General features: G+C 41.8%; 1 long non-coding RNA gene and 1 pseudogene across 7 annotated transcripts; one reads left to right on the forward strand and one right to left on the reverse strand.

Moving 5' to 3' along the window:
* Positions 1 to 6,957: 6,957 nt before the first annotated feature.
* LOC123128725 (uncharacterized) lies at positions 6,958 to 10,992 on the reverse strand. Of its 7 annotated transcripts, XR_006463401.1 has the most exons (4): positions 10,097 to 10,986; positions 9,733 to 9,937; positions 8,975 to 9,040; positions 6,958 to 8,813 (listed from the first exon to the last, which is right to left on the reverse strand). It is a non-coding gene; the product is annotated as an uncharacterized lncRNA (long non-coding RNA). The 7 variants fall into 7 exon arrangements; XR_006463403.1 differs by having other exon boundaries at positions 8,975 to 9,937; positions 10,097 to 10,992; XR_006463405.1 differs by having other exon boundaries at positions 6,958 to 8,155; positions 8,661 to 9,937; positions 10,097 to 10,992.
* A 10,440-nt stretch (positions 10,993 to 21,432) lies between these two features.
* Positions 21,433 to 22,930, forward strand: LOC123129749 (translationally-controlled tumor protein homolog; annotated as a pseudogene).
* Positions 22,931 to 23,503: the final 573 nt, after the last annotated feature.

Here is a 23,503-nt window from a genome sequence, read left to right on the forward strand (position 1 = left end):
GACGGGGACGGGGACGACGGGGCGGCGACGGCGGGGACGGGGCGGCGACGAGGGATATGGAGACGGGGGCGGCGGACAACGGGGCAGAGGAGAAGAAGCAGATGAGAAACTGAAATTTTTGAAGTGTTTAGTTATATAGGATGGACCTTTAGTACTGGTTGGAGCCATGAACCGGTACTAAAGGCCTGTTTTGGCCAGGCCAAGCGGCGGGAAGCGCACCCCCTTTAGTACCAGGTGGTGGCTCCAACCGGTACTAAAGGCCCCCCCTTTAGTACCGGTTGGTGCCACGACCCGGTACTAAAGGGGGTGCGCTGGCGCAGGTGCGGTGCGGCAAGTTTAGTCCCACCTCGCTAGCCGAGGGGCGTCCGCACTGGTTTATAACCCCCCGTGCGGTAGCTCTCTTGAGCTCCTCTCCAAAGCAGGCCTACTGGGCCTACATGTTCTGTGCTGCCCTGTGGGCCTACTAGGCCTTTGCGGGCCTGCATCCTGGCCCAACAACAGGTTGGGTTTCTAGTCGTATGCAGGCCGCTCTGGCCCAGTAGGCGGGCTTTTTTTATTTATTTTTTTGCTTTATTTATTTTTGAGTTGTTTTTTGTGTATTTAGAGTTTCTTTGTGAATATTTTTGCTTTAGGTACAAAAAATTACAAACTTTCTGTTAGTGCCCGTAGTTTTCAAATTTGAATAGTTTAAATTTTGAATTATTTGAAATTAGTGTGAATCACTAGTTTGTGAATAACTTAACTTTAAAAATCAGTAAAGGCATGAAAGAATTTGTTTGCACATAAAATTTCTTCGCGTTTCAAATGCCAACACATAACTACCCTAACTATTACAGAGATTCCCTCCTGGGTGTGAAACTCAGAAGAAAGTGATGATAGTGAAGCTGATCACATCCCAGATCTTTGGGTGTGAAACTTTTTCTTCGCGTGTGTCCCTTTGCGCCGTAACCATGGAAAATCTTCATCATTTAACGGGACGCTCGGGTCAATATTCACTATGAATGGAGCAATTTCATCAAACTTTTCATAATCTTCTGACATGTCTGTCTTGTCATCCACTCCCATGATGTTTCTCTTCCCAGAAAGAACTATGTGCCGCTTTGGATCATCGTACGATGCATTCGCTTCCTTATCTTTTATTTTTCTCGGCTTGGTAGACATGTCCTTCACATAGAAAACATGTGCCACATCATTGTCTAGGACGAATGGTTCGTCTGCATACCCAAGATTGTTGAGATCCACTGTTGTCATTCCATACCGCGGGTCTTCCGTTACCCCGCCTCGTGTCATATTGACCCATTTGCACCGAAACAAAGGGACCTTCAAACCACGTCGATAGTCAAGTTCCCATATGTCCTGTATATAACCATAATATGTTTCCTTTCCCGTCTTGGTTTCTGCATCAAAGCGGACACCACTGTTTTGGTTGGTGCTCTTCTTATCTTGGGCGATCATGTAAAATGTATTACCATTTATCTCGTACCCTTTGAAAGTCATTATATTCGAAGATGGTAACTGGGACAGCAAGTACAGGTCATCTTCAATAGAGGCGTCATGCATGGTACGTGTCTGCAACCAGCTGGCGAAACTCCTGGTTTGTTCACGTGTAATCCAGTCATCAGACCGCTCAAGGTGTTTGGAGCGTAGCAAATTCTTGTGTTCATCCATATACGGAGCCACCAAGGCGGAATTCTGTAGAACTGTGTAGTGTGCTTCAGTGAGAGAATGTCCATCCATACATATTATTTGTTCCCCTCCTAGCATGCCTTTTCCATCCAGTCTGCCCTTATGCCGCGATTCAGGAACACCAATCGGCTTAAGGTCAGGAATAAAGTCAATACAAAACTCAATGACCTCCTCATTTTCATGGCCCTTGGAGATGCTTCCTTCTGGCCTAGCACGGTTATGAACATATTTCTTTAACACTCCCATGAACCTCTCAAAGGGGAACATATTGTGTAGAAATACAGGACCCAAAATGTTAATCTCTTCGCATAGGTGAACTAGGACGTGTGTCGTGATGTTGAAGAAGGATGGTGGGAACACCAACTCGAAACTGACAAGACATTGCACCAAATCATTCTCTAACCTTGGTATGATTTCTGGATCGATTACCTTCTGAGAGATTGCATTGAGAAATGCACATAGCTTCACAATGGCTAATCAAACGTTTTCCGGTAGAAGCCCCCTCAATGAAACCGGAAGCAGTTGCGTCATAATCACGTGGCAGTCATGAGACTTTAGGTTCTGGAACTTTTTCTCTGCCATGTTCATTATTCCCTTTATATTCGACGAGAAGCCAGATGGTACCTTAATACTGAGCAGGCATTCAAAGAAGATTTCCTTCTCTTCTTTGGTAAGAGCGTAGCTTGCATGACCCTGATGTATGCCGTCTTTTCCGTGCATACGTTGCTGGTCCTCCCGTGCCTCAGGTGTATCTTTTGTCTTCCCATACACGCCCAAGAAGCCAAGCAGGGTCACACAAAATTCTTTGTCACGTGCATCACGTCGATTGCGGAGCGGACCTCTAGGTCTTTTCAATAGGGCAGGTCCCAAAATATAGATTTCTTCTTCCACATGGGTGCGCGTCCGTCAGCGTCATTCGGAACAGGTTGTCCACCAGGACCCTTTCCAAAGACCACCTTAAAATCCTTGACCATATCATGTACATCAGCACCAATATGGTGGCGAGGCTTCGTCCGGTGATCCGCCTCACCTTTGAAATGCTTGCCTTTCTTTCTTACGGGATGCCTGCTCGGAAGAAATCGACGATGTCCCAGGTACACATTCTTCTTACAATTAGCCAAATATATACTGTCGGTATCGTCCAAACAGTGCGTGCATGCGCGGTATCCCTTGTTTGTCTGTCCTGAAAGGTTACTGAGAGCAGGCCAATCATTGATGGTCACGAACAGCAATGCCTTTAGGTAAAATTCTTCCCCCATGTGCTCATCCCACGCATGTACACCTGTTCCATTCCACAGTTGTAAGAGTTCTTCAACTAATGGCCTTAGGTACACATCAATGTCGTTGCCGGGTTGCTTAGGGCCTTGGATGAGCACTGGCATCATAATGAACTTCCGCTTTATGCACAACCAAGGAGGAAGGCTATACAAACATAGAGTCACAGGCCAGGTGCTATGGTTGCTGCTCTGCTCCCCAAAAGGATTAATGCCATCTGCGCTTAGACCAAACCATACGTTCCTTGCGTCATCTGCAAACTCCTTCCCATACTTTCTTTCGATTCTTCTTCACTGCGACCCGTCAGCGGGTACTCTCAACTTTCCGTCTTTCTTACGGTCTTCTCTGTGCCATCGCATCGCCTTGGCATGCTCTTTGTTTTGGAACAAACGTTTCAACCGTGGTATTATAGGAGCATACCACATCACCTTGGCAGGAATCTTCTTCATGGGGCGCTCGCCCTCGACATCACCAGGGTCATCGCGGCTGATCTTATAGCGCAACGCACCGCATACCGGGCAAGCGTTCAAATCCTCGTACTCACCGCGGTAGAGGATGCAATCATTAGGGCATGCATGTATCTTCTGCACCTCTAACCCTAGAGGGCAGACAGCCTTCTTTGCTTCGTACGTACTCTCGGGCAATTTGTTGTCCTTTGGAAGCATATTCTTTATCATTACCAGCAACTTTCCAAATCCCTTGTCAGATACACCATTCTCTGCCTTCCATTGCAGCAATTCCAGTGTGGTGCCCAGCTTTTTCTTGTCACCTACGCAATTCGGATACAACATTTTTTTGTGATCCTTTAACATGCGCTGCAACTTCTTCTTCTCCAAATCACTTGCGCAATTTCTCTTTGCATCGGCAATGGCCCGACCTAGATCATCAACGGGCTCATATGATGCCTCTTCTTCAGCTTCTTCCCGCATTGCCGGCTCAGCTTCTTCCTGCATTACCGGCTCAGCTTCTTCCCCCATTGTTGTATCATCGTATTCAGAGAACCCATGGCTCGGATAGCTGTCGTCGTCCTCTTCTTCTTCATTGTCTTCTATCATAACCCCTCTTTCTCTGTGCTTGGTCCAAACATTATAGTGGGGCACGAAACCGGACTTAAACAGGTGGACGTGAATGGTTCTTGACTTAGAGTAATTTTGACCATTCTTACAGACAGCACATGGACAAGGCATAAAACCATCCGCCCGCTTGTTTGCCTCAGCCGCAAGCAGAAAAATTTGACGCCATTAATGAACTCGGGAGAGCATCGATCATCGTACATCCATTGTCGGCTCATCTTCAATACACAGCACCAAAAACACCAAATTAATACAAGTTCATACATAAAGTTCATACAACACTTAAATGCAACAAACAAATGACTCTCTAGCTAAAGCATTTAAATGCAACAACAAATGCAATCAAGATCGCAACTAAGGTAATAATTGATCCAACAGCATAATGATACCAAGCCTCACTATCGATGGCATATTTTCTAATCTTTCTAATCTTCAAGTGCATTTTCTCCATCTTGATCTTGTGATCATCGACGACATCGGCAACATGCAACTCCAATTCCATCTTCTCCCCCTCAATTCTTTTCAATTTTTCTTTCAAGTACTCGTTTTCTCTTTCAACTAAATTTAACCTCTCGACAATAGGGTCGGTTGGAATTTCCGGTTCACATACCTCCTAGAAAAAATATCTATGTAAACTTGATGGGCATAATTTGTCATAAACACGAAATGCAACTAGTTTTAAAAGAAAATATATATACCACATCCGAATCATAACAAGGACGAGGGCCGACGGGGACGGATATCAAAACCATGGCACTATGTATAACAAACAACATACGGGTAAGATAATTATACGAGTAACTATATATCCAAATCACACAAACATCAATTTTTATATAAAATTTCATGAACAAGAGGCTCACCACAAGGTGGTGCCGGCGACGGGACGGTGCGGGCGATCGACAGTGGTTACGGCGAAGATTTAGAAGGCACTAAGTAAACCACACCTACATATGCAAACTAAGTGTTATTTTTAACCTCAAATTGCATATAAATCAAATACTAGCACATATAATTCCTCCCAAATTACTAAACTCACAAATTAAACACTATATAAAGCATTGCAAGAGCTAATCTAGCAATGAGAGATGAAAGGACAAAGTTGCTAACCTTTGTGATCATTTGAATCGATGGGGACCTTCAAATCTTGACAAATTTTGGGCAAAATGTGTGATGAGCTCGAGAGGAAGAGGGGAAGAACAGAGAGGGAGGGGAAAGGGGAAGAACAGAGCGAGCTCGGGTGGACGAAGGGTTTATGTAGGATGACCTTTAGTACCGGTTCGTGACACGAACCGGTACTAAAGGTGCTGGAGGGGCCCCAGGCTGACAACATCCTGCCACCACTCTCATTAATATCGGTTCGTGGCACGAACCGGTGCTAAAGGTTCGCCACGAACCGGTACTAATCAGAGCGGCCCGGCTAGCCGTTGGAACCGGCACTAATGGACACATTAGTGCCGGCTCAAATTCAAACCGGCACTAATGTGCTTCACATTTGACCCTTTTTCTACTAGTGCCCTTTGAATTTGAAAAATGAGTGCTACCTATTGTTGAACCAGGAGCTTCTTGCTGCCACTTGGTTTTTTCGCTGCATGAGCGATACTATACTCTTGCCGCCTCTTAGTATTCTCTGTTTTTTCTAACGAGTCTATGTGGACACATACAGACAGTAGCGGAACAAGCACCATTCTCTTCGTGTTTTAGTGGGTATATGTGGATGCACAGAAAGTGTTCTCTTGCTTGTGTATGTTGCTGCATAGAAAATGTATATGGTGATTTTCATTCTGGTTTACAGGGTAGTGCATAGGGCATAGAAACTGAGTAGAAAGTTGCCTTTTTGTGCAGGAATTTGCGACAGGTCTGATCCCTTGCTCGTGATCTCCGCTTGTCCTACTCCCTAGACCTTTCCTTTGCTTGCTGCCGTACATTTTATTCAGAGTGGTGTCAAGACGCATCTCCTGTGCGTAGATGGCGGGCAGAGGGCCTAAGCTCTAGGTGAGATCCTCCTCCAACCTTCAAATGTTGTATTTTGTATGATGTTTCCATTGTTAATGTTTGCAATCTAATGCCTTGCTCTGCTATTTTTATTTCTAATCTCAACATTTCAAAATTTACCAGTCGGGGATTACCTGAATGTTTCGTCGGAATTGGAATGTGGGGATCGCAAAGAATTTTCTAAAGAAAAATCCAATATCAGCATGTTATGATCTTGCTCGATGATCGAGGTCCTGTAGAGAACATCATCACTATAATGAAGTTGAGAGTAACTTGCCAACATCATTTTCCCCAGAAGATTGAGAACCGGTAGGATTCTATTTGTATTTACACTGAAATTCTCTCTGATCCGAGTAATTACATTAGTATCTGTTTCATTTGTCTTTGACGAATGCTTCTAGATATTCAGCAAAAAGGATAAAGATAATCATTTTTTTGAAACTTTAAAGGTAGTAGCCTAGTAGGAGAGGCTCCTATTATCATATATTAATAGGGCTATGACACACCTCCAAAAGTCTGCCCAACAGGAAAAAAAAACAGGAGTAGGTTTACTGTAAAGAAAAGACAATAGTGGGTACGCTAGGGACTAGCCTAGGTTTGACCCTATGGTTTAAGAGAGAAAACGTGTCCTTGAAACGTCCAAGCCAGGATCCTATGGAGGGATGGATTCCCCTGAGAATCTGTACATACTAGACCTGCAGCGCGCCGCCTGGCGCGCGGTACCGGGTCCTAACACTTGTTCCAGGTATACTGTAATTGTGGGGCAAACTTAGCATGTTTAGCCAGCAGAATTAATAGGACCATGATAAAGCACAAGTATTTAGTTTGTTCAAGAGCAATAGGGAGTTCAGTGCTAAAGAGTAGCAGAAGTAGCCAGTGGCAGTCAGATCAGTATTGAGCAAGCAACACAATTAGCAAACCACAAACAGGGCTAACACAGAATGCTTTATATACTGTATATTTACACAAAGCAGTCAAGGTCTGAGAGCATCCAGCAATTTTGATGCAACATAATATTCAGAGCAAGACATTCCTACAAATGAATGGTCGAATAGAAATTCACTGCAACGACTTGGTAGCTAGTGGTATAATACATAGTTGGGCAATAACAGTGCCGAAGCAAGTGGTTCTTCGAATTGATTGATCATCACTCCCGAACTACCTGTGCAAGGAAGGTATCCTTGTTTATTAGAATGACTAATAGAAATACACTGTAAGACCTTTGTGTAAGAAAGGCATCATCTAAGCTTAACACATGACATGACATTGTTTAAGTTTTCTAATTTTTCTTCATCGAATCATCTTAAATTTGGCTTCAAATTTTATTAAGTAATCCAGTTCAATAAATATAAGTACACATAATCTATACAGCATTAAAACTGGTGCGGGACTCGCTCACTGTTCAAAGCAATTTTACATGCACTCGCTCACTCATTCTGATGCTGTGTATCTAATAAACTTGATAATCCTAACTGATAGTAATTTCACGTGTGCTCTCTAACTCCTAAGGTACTGGTTCATCTTAGAAGGTACTCCCTCCGTTCCAAAATAGATGATTAAACTTTATACTAACTTTAGTACAAAGTTGAGTCATCTATTTTGGAACGGAGGGAGTATTGTTTTGTGCGTTCTACATGTACCTGGTGGTTTCCACAGTTGCAGAATCTTCTGCCAATTTGGGTCCTGTAAATTGGTATAATCCCTTTCAACCATAGAAACCTTAGCTTTATCAGTAAGCTTTAATTCAAGAAAATCTGCACGATCAAGCTCTACGGAAATGCATCCTATTGACCTTCGTGTTTCCTCAAGCTTCTTCATAAGCTCATATCAAGTAACTATTGTGCAAGTTGTATCATTTATCCGATTGCACCTATTGTGCAAGTTGTAGTTGCAGACCAAAGCCAACAAACTTTGCAAATAGCAGGCAATGCATATATATAAAGTAACTATTCATTCAAACCCTTACCAGCATCATATAAAGTAACTATTCATTCAAACCCTTACCAGCATCATATAAAGTAACTATTCATTCAACAAAATGAGACATAATAAAGAGAATATTTACACCTGGGATTTTCACCACTGATCTGGTCATGCTTATGTCGTCCATAGTGCCGCCACGTCGCCTTGACATACCTCGTCGACAAAAATAAAAAGAACCAGTCAGACAAATTAGGGTAGAAACATGAGTTGAAGCAGAGTACAACTTCATAATGTGACCATAAGCATGAATCAAAACCTTGTTACAGAAATAACTGTTCGTGCCATGTACTATGGGTGTCAGAATCATAGTAATCTGACATTGAAAGAAATGCTTATGAAACAATACCAAACTTCAGATAATACAATATACAATTAGAAGGTTGGTGACATATAGCCCACTCTTATAGTAACTATTCCATCCAAAATAGTTGCAGTGTACAATGCTTCTTGTAAAAAACATAAAACATTCTATTAACAAACATATGCTTGTACTAACTTGAATTAAACTGTCATACAGGTTAATGGGCAAAGATCAATCACGTTTCATTCATACACCCAGCAGGAAATAGCACCAAGGCACAATCATCCAACAGACACGACCCCGATCATTTATAAACCTTCTAAACCTAAGAACCAACACCAGATCACCTTGTCTCATGTTGAGTGTCAAAGGAGGCAAGGCACCCCACTGCAACAGGCCGAGTCAGATGCGGCCCATCTTAGCTTGACGGACTGGTCCTCCTTCAGCCAATCGCCAAGGAGGAGAGCTCAACTAATCAAACATGAGTTGTATCCAGCTCACTGCAATATGCAAGAGAACTCTGACATGTAACTTAATGCAACATGCAAGTGACAAATTGCGATTTAACATGTCCTGATGTTAAGTTAGAAGGCATCAAAATTTTCATCAGTAACTTAGCTTTGTTAGAGTGAGTAGAAAGTAAGAAGTAAAATGCACAGACCAATAAATGTTCCTTTGATGAAAATGCCCTTCTCCTTTCACTTCAATCATGCATCTGGTCAGTCCACTAAAAATGAAGGCAAACATTTAAAAGGAAAAGGTTGAGAAAAGTTAAACTTCTGCTAAATGGATCGGTTGAAGACAATCAAATTAAAACTTCTGTTACTATCTGCCAAAATCCAAGTTATTCATACTTTGGACCCTAAATATGCAGTAGTTGTTGTCAAGGTTATTCTATCTCAACTCCAAATCTCTATGTTACCTTCAGTATTTGTAAATCAACCCATCACTGAATCTCTAAATAGAGTTTACATAGAGCATATACTCCAGTGAGCTTGATAATTTGTACTGTCAAATTCAGTGATCCTGTCTCCTATCAATATGACAATACTGCTAACACTAATATGACAACAGTAAATAATTTCTTTGACAGTAATTCAGCTAACATTAATTTAATGTTAACAAATGTGCTCACCAAATGGAGTATAAAAGCTTTGACATCAACCATTTACTGAACATTTATATGCAAATTTATAAATGCTGAAATCTTTGACAACAACCATTTACTGAAGATTTGTCAGTTAACACTGATTTCTACTCCCTGCAAATGTGCTCAATAAATGGAGCAAATGTGCTCACAGCAAAGATTTTCTTTGACAGCAGCAAAGAATGACAGCAACAAAGAACATCAATGATCATGTAGGCATTCATGATTTCTGTGAGCATTCATGCCTCTTTGTAACAGGAAGGTAGGCTTACTCTGACAAGCTGATGAACAACGCCTAAACTCGTACAGTATGCCACAACCCTTGGGCAGAGTCCTCTCTCAGCACCGATGATCTGGATCAAGCATACCATGGAACCGCCGGACTGCGCATCCCGGAACCACTTTGCCATCGCCTTTATTAGCAGCCAAGGTGTGACTACTCATCTTCAGTTACACTAAGGCAGTCTTGCACTTCCCCTGCTCATAAGGCCAAGCAAACATTTCATGGTTGGAATTAGTGGATGGTAAGCTGACTGAAATTAGTGGAGTAGGTTGGTGATTAATTGGGCTTGCCCATGTGTATACACAGAAAATTGGGCAAGTGTATCACAGTATCTATCAGTAGTGTATGCATACCTTCATAGGAGCAGCAGTTAACCAGGGTGTTGAGCTCGCCGTGGCCAAAGCAATGCCATGCCGCCTCCACCGCGGCGTCGACGGCCGCCTCGTCGCAGGCGGCAAAGTCCAGCCCCACCACCACGACGGCCTCCCCCCATCTTCCGCACAACGCCGTGCCACGCGGCCACGGCAATACCAATGAGCATCAATGGCCCGTATCTGAACCACCAACAGTGAACAGAGGGGAGAGCACAGTGTTCTTGAAGGGGAGAGGGGCGATGCGAGACCACACCGCCTCAAACCTGGACGGATTAGCCGTCTGTGTGCTCCTCGTGTGGATGGTGACGACGACGACGGAGAGAGATATGCGAGGGAGAGAAAGAAGTGAGAGGAAGGACAGGAACCCTAGCTGAGACGGGAGGAAGAGCACCTGAAGGTTGATGACACCGGCGACATGGACGGCCGTCTCGGCGGGCGTCGCTCCTCCCAGTGATGGCGACGCGCGGCCGTCGCCTCCGTCGCCTTTGGCCTTGTCGCTCGTCCCGATGATGGCGATGCGCGGCCGTCGCCTTTGAACTTGTGTCGGTGGTGACAGCGGCGGCACCTAGGTCGTCACACGCGCAGAGGTGCCCATCAGATGAGAAGCGGAAGCAGAGGCCGTCGTGCTCCGGGGCGTGTTCGGCATGGCCCTCGTACAGCAGCGCCCAAATGTCTGCCTTGCTCGTCGAGCTCGCCGTGTACAGGGGAGGAGTCGGGGTTGGTGGTGCGGGAGGGACAGGGGAGAGCAGCGGCGGAGGCGAGCTCAACGACGGGAGACGTGGCGGCGGCTGCGAAGGAGGGGGCGCGCTGGGATGGGGATGGCGGCTAGGGTTATCACCCAATGGGGTGCCCTCCTCTCCTCTACACTAAAATGTCCACCCACAGCACGCCACGCAAAGGCAAGAAAGAGAAATCCCTCTAATGCCCTTAGCGGGATCTGATATTTACAGGCGGTGGCACGAGTTTTTTACTGTGAGACACCTGCACCGAGCCTCTACGCACCCAAGCCACTGACAGGCACAGTCCATGAGCGAGGGATCCCACATGTCAGCGACAGCTGCCTAATATACCGAGGTGAGAAAACAGAACTACTGTCCATTGCTCCAACTCCGAATTTTATCCAACGGCCCAGCTCATCCCAGGGGTAGATCCGACGGACCAAATCGCATCAAGGAGAGATCCAACGGTCAGAAATTCGAAATCGCTGAGAGAGCCCATGTTCAGACGTGAATCTAACTATGGGATTTGTCTTTCTTTTAGCATTGATGAATGCATGAAAAACATGCACATGGCCACACATGCCCAAAGTTAAAAAACAAGGAATTAGGTTTTCATTTCTCTTAGAATTACTAATGTTTATCCTGTTTTCATTTCTTCTGAAATTTAGAAAATTATTTCTACTTAATAGTTCGCTGATTTTTCTATTGTTAGCACAATCTATGGATGTGTATTGCAAGAGATTACTAAAGATCTATTTTTCAGTGCTTCCTATGTATTTCTGGGTGTGCATCTTGACAAGGTTTGTAATTTTTCTTTGGTAATCTATGTATCCAGTCAAGCTGGGATATGCTATATATATTTTTACTCTGACCAGTTTCTTCGTTTTTGTTTCACAGTTTCTACGGCCTCCAAAGCTGCTGCTCCATTGTCTATTGGTCAAGGTTTGTTCCCCCTTTCTCACTACCTGCTACATTATCCTTGTTTTCATTATTATATTCTTATGGTGCTTCTTGGTTAACTGATGATTTCACGCTGGTCGTTGTGTTTTATTTTGTGTTGTGCTGCTTATACTTCGTCCTTGCGTGTTGACTGGATGTGTGCATTTGTTTATGTTTTTATACCTATTTTGAAAATCATGGTAGCACTGTGCGCTTTACAGGCGCCATCTTATTTATATGAGGTCGTAGAGGATGGATCTGTTCTTGCAGGGCTACAACTTGAACTTGAACTGCCCGTTGGTGCTACTATAAGTTATTAGTCTGTAGTACGTTCTTTCCTTCAAATTACAAAATTCAAGCTCCTAGGATGTTTCATGTTTGACCGTTTATCGCATTTCTAATGGTCGTATTTCCTTACGATAAGTACTTGATGGTCGATTTTCTTGGCTAGATAAACTACCTCGATGTTCTGATAAAATTTAAGGCCAACAGTGTAGCGACCCGACCTCAGACAGTCAAGTCTCTGTGTGTAAGTGTCATCCCTGGATCAGTATTGCTAACACACACAGTACTCGAGGATTTATAACAGAGTTCAATAACACACTTAATACATCGAATGTCTCAAAAGAGAACTTATTACAATAATATGGCTAAAGACCATCTAAGTAAGATAACTCCGGAAGCATCAAAGATAAATGAGTCCATCCAACTCCACGGCAAATACTGAGTACACGACAACGACCTAGCGCACCTTACTCTTTGTCTGAAAACACTGCAACATAATACATATAGGTCGGCACATAAAATATACTGGCAAGATAACACTATAGAGCAATGAACAATTAACAACTATCATTACATGCATATATGGCTGGTGGAGGCTCTATGGTTATCATTTGCACAAAGCTAGTTTTTTCCTACAACAAAGGAATATATTTTATTTAATTACAAAGTTGGTTGAAAACTATTGAGAAGGTTTCTCCAGCTTAATCCCAAAAGAGAAATTATAACCCAACAAATTCATTAAGTAAAGTGACAAGATTAACATAATAATTCAAGTACCATATACTCAAGATGTCCATAACCGGGGACACGGTTAACCATGATTAGTTTGTACACTCTGCAGAGATTTGCGCATTTTTTCCCACAAGACTCGATCTCCTCCGTTGAATTTCTCGCAGTACATGATGTTTGAGAAACGGATGATCGAGACACAGTCTTTCAGAAGTATTAACTCTTTACTCTGGGTAGACAGTACCACCTACTTCCCCTACATCTGCTAGCCTACCACTGAAAAAGGTCACACAACATACTCAACTATGCTAGAGCCCATAATGGCTTGTGGCTGCATACGGAAGTTTCTAGCATGAATAATCTTATGATCTCTTTGAGTCTGGGTGGCGAACCATAGGATGATCACACGGGTACTCGGGATATCCTAGGACAACACTGGATTCTCCAGGTGCCCGCAACCAATCCACCTAGATGTGTATTAAAGTATCCACCTTAAGTTAAACCTTAGTTAACAATAACTCTCACATCTTTCATGAATTCTCTCAAACCAAACCACGTCTACGAGCATAACATAGCACACTACTGGAAACAGGGAATTTGCCATCAGCCAGCTCTTTGCCATCTGCCAGCTGATGGCAAAGAACGTCTTTGCCATCTGCTTATAAAAAACAGATGGCAAAGAACTGACAAACGACAAAGAACATGGTTGCCATCAGCCAATTATTTGCCATCTGCTAGTGGATGGCAAATAATCTTTGCCATCTGCCAGCAGATGGCAAAGAGGTTGGCAAATCATGTGGCCGCGAAGAATGTAACGGCGTACCAGACCCACCTCTTTGCCATCCGCCAGCAGACGACAAAAAGATGGGACTATCTCTCTCCTTACTAAAAAAGCAAAGAGTGAAAAATTAAAGAAAAGAAAACCCCCAGCTTCCCTAAAAAAAACCCCAGCCACCCCGAATCAGTCTCAGCCCACTCCCGTGCGTGCTGGATAGGGTTCCCCGCCACCCTCACCGGTCGCCGCCGCCGTCGGTTTCCCCTACATGGCCGGAGGATAGGCCATCCCGCCGGTCCATTCCCGCCCCACCGCGAGGGAGGAGACCGACCAGTTGCGCCTCCCCGCCGGTCGCCGCCTGCCACCCCAAGGATCAAGGCCGGCCGCGCCGGTCCCCATCGGTCGCTGCTCCGTATCCAGGCCGCCCACCGCCCCGCCCCCGTCAGCCCGATCTATTTCCCACCGGATCCCATCTTCGCCGCCGTCCGACGCGCCTTCTTCAAGGAGCTGCGACCCCATGTCTTAGAGGAGCTAGCCCCGACGCCATTGATGCCCGAACGACGCTCCCAAGCTAGGAGCGGCACCAGGACGACCACGCCCCCGAAGACTAAACTGCAAGGTGAGCTCGTCCCCTTCTCTTCTTCCCTATGGATCAGTGTCCTGGCTCATGTTCTCTGTTCTGTACATGTGTGCAGTTTATTTTCAGAGTACTTGTTGTGTGCAAAATCCTACCCTGGCGCATGTTGTTGGTTGTTTAATTCTGGAATCACAAGTTAATGCATTTTGCTGTTGCGTGTAGCACTCCTACCAGCGATTTTTGAGCCGCTTGTGCCTGCGCAGCTTGCTGACGCTGCGCGTCCTGGGTGTGGTCTAGAAAGCAATCAGAGAAATAGATATGTTTGAATGTGAGAGGAAGCTACGGCCATGCACAGCTCACAGCAGCAGACTGCACAGATTGGATCAGGAACAATCAAATCAGAAGAGACAAGGGATACATCAAATCGAAAGAGAGCAACTCATCACTCATAGGAGTAGGAAGGAGAATCCTTGGGCTTTATCAAAAATTTGTGAGCTTTCCATGGAACAGTGATTAAATACTGCAAAGGTAAACTCTAATTAGTCATTAATTAGTTAGAAAATAGATAGATGGACTGGTGCTAAGTAAAGGTAATTGTAAAACTAGAACTGAACTGTACATAATTTCAAACAGTTTGCAAGCTACGAGCAAAAATCTGATGTCGGCGCTGCAGTTTTGGGATCAATAGGAATTTCCAACAGTACCAAAAAAAATTGTGGTATTAATAGTAATTTCCTACAGTACAAAAAAATATTACTGATTTAAAGTTTGTAAGCTACGAGCAAAAATCTGATGCTGGCGCTCCAGTTTTGAGTAAGAGCATATTATTTTGTGGTATTAATAGTAATTTCCAACAGTACAAAAAAATTATTACTGATTTACAATTTGCAAGCTACGAGCAAAAATCTGATGCTGGCACTGCAGTTTTGGGTAAGAACATATTAGTTTGAAAGCACGAAAGTTGGAGACATTTCCTCTAGATATCATGTGTGGTCTCATTTTCGTTGTTTCGAGGTACAAAATAAATGTGGAGTTGTAGTATATGTTTGTGTGAAAAGCTGTGAATAGTCTTCTTCAAAGGAGTTTGACTCTCACAGGTTTGGGCAGTTGCAGTGTGAGGTGCTTGTGGCGAGGTGCTGCTTCAAAGCGAACAACATGCAGAGGAGGACAGAAAGGAGGGAGGCCGCTCGCAGTTCCAATGTTGTCTACGACGGTGCACAAAAAGGAGGAGGCGAGATGGTGAAGATCGACGTGTTGTCGCCGCCTCCTGGTGAGACTCCCACAACATATTAGATGCGTAGTCGCCTACCGTGTCCTCCCAACGCCATTCGCCCAGCTCAAATTTGGGGCACCCAAATTTTCACCACAGGTGAAAAGGTCACTAACCACTCCCTAATGGTATTTCCAAGCAACTTCGCTGCTCATGTATACCAGCGTAATGTTTCAACTTTCAACCATGCATAGCGAACGACATCATCTTTTGTCTCCTTAAGAAGCCTTGGTCCTTCATGATTATTTCATGCTTTTGATTGGAGATAAATAATGCTTTATGGTTTTGTATTGCCACTCCTTACTGTTTGTCAAGATCTAACTATGATTTGCAATGCAGGAGCCTGGGTTATCCAGTGATTGGTCTCTTAAGTAAAATATATGTGGCATAATTAGCTTTTCTATTTCCATGTCTTCTTCAAAGACTGAGCTTATGCGCTGTTCTGTACCCCGGCCCCTGCATGTATTTCGTGAAGCGTCTGTGTATAGTGATGTTTTCCATCTTCCTTCTTTTGGAATCCCTTTTTCAATTATGCTGCCATCTTACCTTGTGGATTTGAGGCAAGATTACCCAACCAAATTTACTCTACGTCTCCGGCAATTTAGATTATTAGTAGTACAATATAAATTTATCATACATTGCCAGAAAAACAGCAAGCAACACCAGCCCTTCATCAACTCTAATAGTACTGCTGTACGTACTGAAGTTCATTTGTTTCACTTCTTTTTTTTATAGCCATGAAACAGCCTTGGTACGTTACCCATTTTAGATTCTTAGATATCTCTGCACATGCTTCCATGTGGTAGCCATTGCTGTTTCGTTTCATAAAAGTTACCATATTCGAGCATTCTTATATGCATATTTGTTTCCTAGATCTGTCAACATGAGTGTCTCCCGAAGGTCCTAAAACATTTATGGTGAATTATGTATTACAACAAAATCATTCTGCGAAAAAAGCCCATGTAGAAAATTACCCGATATTCTCTCTTTTATACTAAAATCTAACATATAGTAAATCGAGAAAAATAGCATGTGCCATCCGCAGCTCCTTACTGTTCTTTGCATATCGTATATTTATAATACATGGAGCTTTACCAAGGTGTACTGTATTTGAAACAATACGTGGATTATGGCATCAAGGGTGAAAACAAATATGTAGTTGTATATGATCTCCAAATTTTGTTTCTCCTAGGTATTTTAAGGATACACAAACGTAGTTGTATATAATCTCCAAATATCTATTTCCTCAACAAGCTTCTATAGCCCCCTTAATTTCATTTGCACAGTTGTTTTGATAAATTAGGTCTAGATTCATTGTGCCACTTCATATTTCAGAATACATGTGTGGGAACGAAGCATATAACTAATATATTTTCATGTTGTAATTATAAGAGGCTGATTTCATCTATTCATCGTTTCATCCATGTTGCATGAAAATGCCAATTGTATTTAAAGAAGAAAGAAACACTCATTGTTTGAGTTCAGTCCAATATATTGTAGCAGCAAATATTCTTATCCCTGAAAAAATATCTCAATTTTGAATTAGTATGAATTTGCTGTGGCCCATCCTAGAGATAATTAGACCGCTCCTGAAATTAAGACTACACATTGCTAATGTCGCAAGTGTTTAAAATGGCCACTCTGACTACATTTTCAGCTAAGGGTTACTCATTTAACTAATACGTACTACACTTTGGAGTACCTTTCACGCCAAATAAGAGTACTATATGCAGCAGTTTTAAGAAAACTTCTCTTTCCCTGAAGTTTCTCTTCCAATTTTGTTTTCTTATAATCCAGAAAAATCATGTCTTAGGTGCAACAACAGATCGATTTGGTGTGCAAGAGGCTGAATTTACTTGATTTTTTTTCTTTACCTCTCTGACATGATTAATTTTCATACCCATAGGATTATGTACTTTACAACACTATGGCTGCCTATTATCAGCATTTTTTAGGATGGTAGGACCAAGTATTGGATGATATTTCACAACCTAAATCATTTTTATCTTTTCTAAAAATAAAGTTTATTGAATTTAATACCTTATGGATCAAATAAGTATGGTATTTACTTTTAGTAGGAATGTATGTATGTTTGCCACAGGGATACTAAGCCTTTGCATAGTTTCAAGACATATCAATTGTGATTAAATTATCTTTATCTCTAATAACTAGCCCGTGCAGTCACACGGGTTGACGACTAGTGACTGCTAATGTGTGAACAAATTTCAGAATAGTGAAATGCATTTTTGGCTATGCAGAAAATGTACTGCTATATGTGTGTAGTTATACTGCTAGTGGTATATGTGTGCAAATGTACTGCTATATGGTTCATATGCGTAAACTTTTGTTGTATGACATATAACAAAACTGGTTATTTGTCTTTATTATAACTTGTCTTAACCGGGAATATTTGTGGCACTGTAGTACACGCACTAGCAAAAAAGAACGGTCTAGGGGTGAGCTCGACTATCATCTCTTCCCCCTCCCCTATTTGCTTTGTTTCGGTCGTCGTGCCGATGCCAACAGATTTTGCTTTCATGTCAAGTCTCATAACATAGGCGTCTCCCGTTCGAAAGGGCGACATCTATAAATATGCATTTCTTTGCATATTTATAACCGTCATAAGATTGTCCATCTGGAGAGCGTCTCCCGTTCGAAAGGGCGACATTTATGGCCATCTGGAGAGCACAAATGAAACTTGCTTCAACAAAGTTGTATATTCAGTTATTTCTCTTTTAGCTGTTGCTTGTTATTTTATTTGGCTGTCTTTTAAAGTTTTTCTACATGTTCGATCATTACCAGAAAGTGATCTTTTAAGCAATATCTTATACACACTGACATCAAGCTTAGAAGATTCAGTAAAGATTTAGGATATGCTTATAGATGTTTTGAGGATCATGTAGCATGCTTTTCTTTACAGTCCACTTTTGCCGGATAGAATTTATCTTAATTTGGTGCGTTCATGCTAACGAGACATTGCAAATGATCTTTAATTTGGTGCAACATAACTCCTGACAAGCATTGACGTCTGCCATTGGCGCGAGCAAGAACCCTGATCCTCCTCGGTCAGCCACTACCGCGAGCAAGAACCTTGATCCTTCACCTACGGGTTGACGGTAAGTTTTGCCTAGTGCTTTTCTTAATTAGCTCCAAAATGACCTATTTAACCTAGCATAGCTCTAAAATAACCTATACTTAGCATTTTTCCTCCAAAATGACTTAATATGCTTAGCTAGCTCAAAATGACCTATTTAACCTAGGATAGCTCTAAAATGACCTATACTTAGCATTTTTTCCTCCAAATGACTTAATATGCTTAGCTAGCTCTAAAATGACTTAGGAAATGACATATTTTAGCTCTGAAATGACTTCATATGCTTAGCTAGCTCCAAAATGACATAATAAACTTATTAGTTACAAAATGACCTTACTTAGCATTTTTTACACCAAAATGACTTAGTATGCTTAGTTAGCTCAAAAATGACATAATAACCATACTTAGCTCCAAAATGAACTATTTTACAGATATAAGTTGCATCATAATAGTCTTCACGTTTTAGTTAAATCATAATAATCTTCTTCTTCTAGTCTTCTTCTTCTAACTTTCTTCTTCCCCATTTTGTAGATTTGCTTCAGATCACGGAAGCTTGGGTTGATGGAGTGCTTGTCTTTAGTTTTTGTTTTGACTTTGTGAAACTTGCTACCTATGATGAAACTGTGTAATATTGATGAAACTATGTATATGTATGAATGAAACTTGCTACTATTGGTAACATGTGTTGGATATGTGTTCGATATATATGTGTTCATGACTATTGGTAATATGTGTTGAATATGCTATATTGGTCATATAAATATATTTGTGTTTGATTTTCTGTGAAAATGAATTGATATAAGAAAAAACAAAATTAAATGGGGCAATATAGGCACTTTGCCATCTGCTGGCAGATGGCAAAGAGTTTTGCCATCAGCTGGCAGATGGCAAAGAGGCCACGTGTCATCTACATGTAAAATTTGGGCTAGCCTATTTGGGCCCTTTGCCATCTGCCAGCAGATGGCAAAGCTCTTTGCCATCTGCTGGCAGACGGCAAAGCATGCAGCCTTTGCCATCTGCTGGCAGACGGCAAAGAGCCTGCCGCCTTTGCCATCTGCTGGCAGACGGCAAAGTATGCCGTTAGCCTTCTAACGGGGCTAACCCCGTTAAGAGGCTTTGCCATCTGCCAGCTGATGGCAAAGGCACATGCTCTTTGCCATCAGCCAGCAGACGGCAAAGAAGCGTTTGCCGGCAGGGTTTTAGACAAACTGTTTGCCATCTGCTGGCAGATGGCAAAGGCAAATGGCAAAGTGCCAGATTCCAGTAGTGGCAGTATAAGCATAGCGTAGTAAATTCCCAGGGTTTGAATATAAGACAATAGGTTATACATCATCAACTACTCCCCAATACCCACATGTTATCAATCCTACTCATGCAATGTTTGAGGGTTGAAACTAATGCATAAAAACTGGGTAATAAAGGGATATGATCAAAAGTATTACTTGCCTTGCTGACGATCAGAAAACCCTAGTGATTCGTAGTAGTAAGCCTTGCACTCCGGAAACTCTAGCGTGATCAAACAATAGCATACATAAGCACTCAAGCATAAGATGCAAAGGCAAAACTCAAACTAAAAGATCTAAACAGAAAGTTCAAGTGAAGAACTTTGATTTGCAAAAGGAATCACTCGAATCGGAGTTACGAAACTCAAACTACGATCAAAAGAAGTTTGTAATCAAATCTATTTGAAACCAAATTTTAAATTTTCAAAAATCATGTTCAAGTTGATTATCTAGACAGAGGGAAACAAGACGAAGATTTTGGTGTTGGTTTCACTGGATTTGGATAAACGAGCAAAAAGTAACGAGGGTTTGAAGTTCAAGGACTAATCTATAAGAAAAGAATTCGTGGATAGGTCCCTGGCCGAAAAATAAACAGAAAAAGAAAAATCTACGGAACGAACGTTCGTTAACAGACTAAACAAACGAAAATCGTTCGTTAAAACGATCTAACCAGTGAACGTTTACTAATTAGACTAAAACAAAAATGAAAAACCGATCTAAAAACTAAACCGACGAAACCGAAAAAAAACCGAAAGAACCGATCGGTTCTTACCGGTCAACGGCGTCGGCGGCGGGATCGGATCAGCGGCGTGCGGCGGCGGCGGCTGTCGGCGATGCAATGCGGTGGCAGCAGCTAGCAGCAGCAGCGGTGGCGCGGGCTGCGACAGCGGTGGGTGCTGCGAGCGGCGGCGAGGCGCGATGAGGAGGAGAGGGCGCGGCAGCGCGGCTTATAAGGAGGCCCCCAAGGGGTCCTTGGCTTGCGCGAGGGGGCGTGGGGTCGGGGCGGCCTCGGACTCCGGCGGAGTCCGGCTCCCGCATGCGAGGAAGGCGGCGGCGACACAGTTGGGCCGGCTGGGCTTCGGCCCATTTCGGTCCGGTGTTTTTTTTAATAATTTCACCACGAATAAAAATCCAAATAAAATAAAATAAAAATCCTAAAATTCCAAAAATAATTTTCACGATCCTCTACTAATATTTAGAACAATGTGAACATTTTTCTGAGCTAAAATGCAATTTTCAAAAAAGCAAAATTTCCCTAATTTAATCGAATAAAACTCGAATAAAATTCAAATAAAATAAATATTTTTATTTAAAATTAAATTTCCATTATTTCCTCTGTTTTGAAGAAGTCATATTATCTTCTCCCATTATTTATTTATTTGGAAATAATTTGGAAAAAAATAATTTCAAATAAAACTCACTTTGATCCAAATTACCAATTGTTGAAAAATTCAAAATTGGAATTTTATGAAAACCTCCAACTCTCTCAAATGGTCCTTGAGTTGCTTAAGGTCTCTAGGATCAAATTGTCCAAATAAAATCAATTAAAAATGCAAAGAGCATGGATGCATATGATGACCTAATGATTAACATCCAAATTGAAAATTGGGATGTTAAAAACAGGGGCATCATGAACATATGCAGATGAACCATCCCTGGGTATGTGCTCTTTTCATCTTGGTGAAAAATGCACTCAAGCCATAGCTATTGCAGGATTGATGGTTTATGAAATATTATATGATAGATAGTGATGGTAAAATATTTGAAGATAGTTCAGTGTAGATCAGAGCTTAAACATATGTATAGCACATCCTTCTCTTGGAAAGCAATTAAATTTATGACTATTCAAAAGTAAGAAGTTAGCATTTTTTTGTTTGTTTGATTTGAGAGCCTTCATGTTCATGGATACCATTTTTTTAAAACTCTGCTGATGTCACCTTGAAGCCTGAACATTTTTTCATTCCTTCATAGCAGATTTTCAAATGACTGGATGCAGTGACCAAAACATGGACACTTAAGCTTGGTATATCAGCTCAAACACCAGATAAGTAAAATGGAGTTCCATTGGTCTTAACTATTGTTCCAAGTCCCCCAAAAAGAAAAACTGCATTCTAAATAAACTATCTACTCTATTATTTTTAGTCTTGCTTCCATTCATGTATTTATAGTACCCTGGGTAGCTGCAACAGTAATATTACAAGTGATATGTAGGAGAACACATGTTCATTATAAATAAAGAAATATGGCATGAATTCAATTGGTGTTAATTTGAACTTAGGTGGTAAGATTTAAACTTTATTCCAGTCACATGAAACACATCATGGGTGTACATGAACCTTATCTCAAAATACTCAATCTTGGCAACAAAAACTTAATTGTGTGATGTGTGCGTGAAATATATTACTTGCTATTTGTCAAATTGAGAATTTCTTGGCGGCTATGTGTGATGTGGACATTGGTGTCAACCCCTTGGTGACCAGACCGTGAAGGTGGTTGACATTGTTGACACCTTCCGTCTTCAGGTTGCTAACTCTTTTTGATGTTCTTGGCCTATTATCTACTTATGCAGCATGCACTTGATCAATGTGCTAAGTGCTCGTTACCTTTTGCAGGGGCAACCTGCTTTTGACAAGAGGAAGTTTGTCACTTGCATGAAGCGCTACATCAATAACCTGACTGGCAAGACTGAAACGGAGGAGCTAAACGATTTAAGAAGAACATTGAGTCTGCCACAAAGTTTCTTCTTAGCAAGTTCAAGGACGTTCAGTTGTAAGTTCTCTGTTTGCCTTGGTGATCATTGGTATCTGACCAGACACCTTAGCACTTCATTATTCCTTTGGTATTCCAGATGCTGGTATTTGTTCTATAAAACTTAAATTGCTTATGAAAATAAATAAATTATAGGCCTTACTTTCTTTCGGAAGGTGGTAATCCCTCCGGTCCATCCGTATCTAGACAAATCTGAGACAAGTAATATGGATGGAGGGAGTACTAATATATTACATTCAACTTAAGTTCTAAAACATCCGCTCTTGATCCGTTTCAGCTTTGTGGGCGAGAGTATGCATGATGATGGCAGCTTTGTGTTCGCCTACTACAAGGAGCTACTGAGCCAACTTTTCTGTACTTAGCGGGATTCTGAAAGAAGAGAGCTCATTGATACTATTATACACCCTCCGCCCCGAATTATTTGTCTTAGATTTATCTAGATACATATATATCTAGACATATTTTAGTATTAGATACGGATCCTTATCTAGACAATTCTAAGACAATTAATTTGGGACGGAGGTAATATTCCTTACCTGTCATCGAATCTATGTGTGTCAAACTGAAGTAATTGTTGCTTATATAATTTTGTAGTTACAAATGTGCATCTGAATTTATCATTGCCATACCGTGTGCAGTTCCGAGAAAGAAAAGAAAATGAATAAGCCAGCGGAAGGTTTCCAGTCTTGGCTTATTAAGATTTTGGCTTCTGATTTTGGTTTCATGATTTATGGTTAAGTACATGCCTTTGATATTTGATCTCTTTATTAGTTGCTTATGTCCTAACAAATGTGAATATTTTCAAAGTATCTAAGTGGTTGCTGAAACCTACTTCTAGTATCGAAGTCAAATATTTTCAAAACACTTTAGGTTTGACATGGTCTTGTGCTTGCTCAAACATAAAGTTACTGAAAAATGCAAATATTTACAACGCGCACATGCTTTT

Source organism: Triticum aestivum, chromosome 6A, assembly GCF_018294505.1.
Source record: "Triticum aestivum cultivar Chinese Spring chromosome 6A, IWGSC CS RefSeq v2.1, whole genome shotgun sequence".
In the NCBI taxonomy this organism is placed as follows: Eukaryota; Viridiplantae; Streptophyta; class Magnoliopsida; order Poales; family Poaceae; genus Triticum; species Triticum aestivum.